Source organism: Triticum urartu, chromosome 2A, assembly GCF_056163025.1.
Source record: "Triticum urartu cultivar PI428250 chromosome 2A, HENAU_Tu73, whole genome shotgun sequence".
Taxonomy (NCBI): Eukaryota; Viridiplantae; Streptophyta; class Magnoliopsida; order Poales; family Poaceae; genus Triticum; species Triticum urartu.
The window spans coordinates 154,901,723-154,907,125 of NC_141874.1; the positions used below are offsets into that span (position 1 = coordinate 154,901,723).

Sequence of the window (5,403 nt, forward strand, 5' to 3'; positions counted from 1 at the left end):
ATGCAGTAATGACACAGATGCAGACTGAAGTGACAATAACACTGACAGTTTAAAACACTTATTATCCCAACAATAACAACAATTCTAAGATTTGAACAGGGCACAAATACTAACAAAAATAATAGCAATTTGGAGCATACATAATATATAATATGTTGAATAGACCACAAGAGCTTAATTATCAGTTCCTCCCAAATTCTTCCACGCTACAGTCAGTCGTTTCAGAAATAGTGTTTAGTTTCTCTACAAATATCACATGGACAAAACCTAGCGAATAGATATGAAGCCTTCAACTGAAAAGCACACACAAATAGATCCAAGTCGCGGCACCTTCGCTCTTCTTCTGGAGCATTCTTATGTAGAAATCCTGCTTTTTGAAACCATTCAAACCCAAAATTAGTTTGAGAGTGAAATACTTGGCAGTTTTATTTCCAGGAATGGAAACAATGAGAAAAACATACATAAACAGTAGGTAAATCAATCTCTATCCTCTGATCTATGTTAAAAGCATTCCTTTTTATTTTCTAGGGACAAGGCATCATAGCAGTTTAGAAATAGACAATTACTACAACCACAAGAAAATCAGCCTAGCCTAGCTACAACACAAGCACTTGTCAACCTGTGTCGATACATCAAGCAATCATTTGAAAAAAGGTTGTATTATTCAAGCAAAGTATTCCTATAACCAGTCAGTCTAATAATTTGCAAAAGAACTTCATAAATATATTTAAAACAACTATCCATTTCAGAAGAAAATAATGTCTTTACAGCAGCAGCAGCAACAACAACATGGACTAAATGGCTAGCAAGGAGTTTAGTAACATGCACTAATTGAAAAGAGGAGTACCTGAGTTATTCCATTTCATCTCTCAGCCACATAAGAGCAGTCTCCGGTCTGGCACTCATGAAAATCTCTCGGTTCTAGGGGATCTTGAAGACTCGGAAAGCCTTGACTTCTTCTTCAAGTGTGATCTCCATTGTTTTCAGCAGATCAATGCAGTTTTTGATAGAGTACTCATCCACGACCCTTGGCTTATTCCTCTCATCCTCCACCTGCTTCGTCCTTATTTCCAAGTACTTCTCCATCATTGCAGCCACATCACCATTCGCCCCCTCCTTCTCTTTGGTTCTTTCTCTTCTCCATTTCTTGAGGGTGCAGTAGCCAAATTTGGTTGAGTTTGCTCGGGCTCCACAACAATGTTTTCTTGCACGTAATCCTCATCAACATCTTCATCGATCTGCACCCTTTCTCCTCCAAGATTCTCACCATCAGCTGATGTTTCTCCTTGATTCTTGCCAGCTCCTCCAAGATTCTCGAGATCTGATTGGGTTGAGCAATGTGATGACTCGATAGAGGTGAAGTTATATGTCCCTTCTGCAGTTTGGCCTACAAGTTAAAGTGACAATCAAATATAAGATTTCAAACTAGAAGAGTAAACAAACATAAAACAATGACATGAGTATATGAATGAAGTTGATAACTAACCATCATGCAATTCTCCCAAAGCTTCAAAAAGAGGGAAGCCTTTTGTCTTGAACTTTCCAGCTTTAGGGTGTGACTACATAGTTGACAAGAAAATGATATTAGAGCATGCAACAAGTAATGAAACTTTTAGGGAATAACAATGACATTCTTACTATGATGATGTTTTTCCAAAGTGGTGGATCCGCTAGAATCCTGCACTGCCGGTCATCCCATGAAACGCCGCTTTGCTTCCTTATCTCTTTCATCATCTTGTATTCTCTTTTCAACTCTTTTTCCTTTTCTTGGATTTTCTTCTTCTCGTACCTAGCATAAGGATTCTTTTGGTGGAATTTCTTCACTATCGTATTCCATGCTTCTGAGCTCCATCCATTTTGACCCTTATGTTCAGGTGTATCATGCTCACGAAGCAAGTCCACAAGATCTTTCTCAAGGCTTGCATTCCACTGTGCTCTATCTTCTGCATTTCCACATTGTATGTTAATGTACCTTTTTCTATCTTAACTATTTTGGTTTTAAGCAAATAAAGCCCCGACAAGAGAAATAAAGTCATGGCTAGTTTATTACCTTTGGGAGACCCTCTCCTCCTCTTTGTCACACTGCTTGTAGGAGGTGATGCTCTATCCCTTTCGACGGCTTTTTTGAGGAGGCTCAACCTTGGTGACCCTCGAGCAGTCATCATAGTGACTTCTGAACAATATTCATGACATGAACAACAGAAAAAAAAACATAAACTTCTACACTATACTTATTACTACTACACTACAAATGACAAGTTATGCATGTCGATAATCAGCCCACATTTGATGAGCAATGGCATCTCTAAGGTTGTCGCCTTCATGGTTGATTTGATGACTTTGAGGAATATCACCGTCAGGAAGATCAACAAAATTCATGACAGGTATATTGTTTGGTTGGTTATCTAACCAACGCTCATCTCCTTTTTCAGATCGGATGATGTTATGTAAGATTGCCGCCGCTGCTGGTAGCTTGACTTGGTTCTCTATTCGATGATGCGTGCCCACTTTTAGGATTGGGAACTGCTTCTTCAAGATTCCTAATCCCCGTTCGACATGATTTCGTAACACGGCATGCCGGAGATTGAATAGCTCCCTGTGATTTTGGGGTCGACGGTGACCGCGTGCAAACTCTTTTAGATGGTACCGAACACCACGATACGATGCCAAGAAGTAAGGTGTGTTGGCATAACCACCATCAACCAGATAAAACTTGCCCGGAGGTACATGAAACCCACTATTAAGTGCTGACCGGATAACTTTAGCATCGGTAGCAGATCCCTCCCAGCCACAAGAAATGAAGGTGAAGTTCAGGTCGAAGTCGCACACGACCATAACATTATGGCTTAGGGTCCCTTTCCTATTTCTGAATGGTGCGGCTTTTTCTCCTGAAATTGTTATGGGAACATGTGTCCCATCAATTGCCCCAATGCAGTTCTGCAATGAAATACTATAACTTAGCACCTATAACATGAAGAGTAAGTTATCGATGTGGATCAAAGTTGGCGAAGCAAAAACCTGAAAATAAGGAAAGAATCTCGTGTCTGACTGAATCTTCGGATGCACTTGACTGGGATTTGGAGGCTTCAAAAAATGCTTGGAGAGAATAGGGATGATGTCAAAGAAATTCTTCATTTGCCAATGGAAAGTATCCCCGCTGTGACCAAACCGAACTTGAAGGTCTTCAAATGAAGAATTATGGGATAACATCCACAGAAATGATGCTAGTTTCTCTTCGACTTTAATTCTGGTATCTTTCACCAACTTCTCCCTTCGAAGATAATTAGCCAAAGATTTGAAGATACGCGGCTCCATCCTAAATGCTACCCGACAGTTTTTGACGTGCCCTTCGAGTAACTCCTTAACAAACATCTCGCCTGTTAGCGATGATGTATGACGCGGAATCCTCCGCTCCCTAAGAGCAACTCCATCGGTCTCTATCAACTATAGTGCAGGGAAAACAAATAACATCATTTCGTCATCCTCCTCCTCCCTCTTCCTAACACGATCCCTCATTTCAGGATCCATTCCAAGTCTAAAGAAGAAAAATGTGGCTAGTTATTACTACTACACCAAAACAGTAAGAGTGCAAGTTGTACAAACAAACAGTTTACCAAAAAAACAACTGCAGTAAGGGCTAAAATTCTTCAATAACTACAATGTCTAGTAATGTAAGATATTAACATAGCTCTCAGCTTACCAAAAAAACACTTTGTAACACAGATCTATCGACCAAGCAATAATAACCAACAATACATGAATAAGGAGAAGATTAAAACAAGAGGATTAATCTACCTTGTCCTTCACGATGCTGCCCACTTCAGGGTCTTTCTGCAGCTGTGAGGCGGCGAAGCTAGCTTATAACTGGCATCATCAAAATATCTGGCATTGGAACATCATCTAACAAAAAGGACAACACTAGAAAAAAGGATAACTGCAATGTGTACCAATGAAGAACAGATGATGATCACACACCATGAAGAGAACAATTATATAATCTACCAATGATCATACCCGAAGTATCTTTTGTTCGGACATAAAAAATCTTTGGAAATATGTGCTCTGCTGCTAACAGAGATTAGGTTCACATACTACATTTTGGGACGAACATCATACCGTACTATCAGCAGCCAGCAACAAAAACAACATGCATTGTTGTTCCTCCAGATTAGATAGTCCTTCTTTATACCAAGAGATAGACTAACAATTATACTACTACTACAATAATTATGTCGAGAAAAATAAAACAAATCCAAATTACTAACACTAAATCGTACTGCTGACTCCATTTACTAACACAAAATTGTATTGCTGACTCCAGTACAAATTACTAACAACGGGAAGACAGATCTTGACGACCACATTCGGGAAGACAAATCATGAAATAACAATTGATGCTAGTTCCTAGGAAACCCCAAGAAAAGTCTCGACCTTGACGACCACATTCGGGAAGACAGATCAATATTTGTCTAGGTTTTCATGGAGGGGGAAAATCAGTGCTGCTAGAGAGAAAGGCGGTGGGAGGGAGGGGGGAGGAGGGAGAGAGAGAACTAACCAGAGATCTCCTCGCCTGCAGCAACCACTTCTCCGGAGCTAGGGTTCCGGCCGTGGGCCCGCGGCAAGGGGGCGGCGGGGGAGATGGGACAATCAGAGGCTAGGGTTCCGGCGGGCTTCGTGGCAGGTCGTCGAAGCAGGAAGGCACCCTCCTCCTCCGGGTAGGTTGCGCCGCCGCCGTCCACTCATCCCCGCCGCCTCCTTGCCGCCGCTTCTGTCGCTCGGGAGAGATGAGACGAGCGCCTCGCTCGGGGATTCCTTCCACGGGGTGCTAGTGGATGATTTTTTCCGCGTGGGTTTGGAGAGGTTTGGGCCAGGGAAATACAACGCGGGGCTTAACCGAACGAGAAAAACTGGATGGGCTGGGTTTATTCCCCGGCGGGGGTAATCCCTGCGTACCCACGTGGATTGGACCCAAAACCTCATCGGGCTAGGCGTAACCGAACAAGGCCTAAATGGGAAGGCCCTTACGTTATCGAGGAGGTCTACCATTCTGGTGCCATAAAAATCAACAACTTCGAAGGCACAAATCCGAAGGTGGTGAACGGTCAAAGAATCAAACACTATATCTAAGGTAATCCCATAAATGTTTAAACCAATGTTATTGAAACCGTAACCCCGGAGGAATACATAAGGGACACTTTCCGGAACGTTTCAGACTCCGAAAAGGAATAGGTATATGGTACGGTAAGTAAACCGACTCCAAAACAGTTTTGAAGACAATATTTCTCTGTTTTGGAATATTTAGAAAAATAGAAAAATAAGCAGCAGTCCGGGAAGGACACGAGGGCTCCACGAGGGTGGAGGGCGCGCTCTACCCTACTGGGCACGCCCCCCTACCTCGTGGGC

At 42.2% G+C, this 5,403-nt stretch overlaps 1 pseudogene; it reads right to left on the reverse strand.

The window, feature by feature from the left end:
• Positions 1-852: 852 nt before the first annotated feature.
• On the reverse strand, positions 853-2,165 carry LOC125541294 (uncharacterized; annotated as a pseudogene).
• Positions 2,166-5,403: the final 3,238 nt, after the last annotated feature.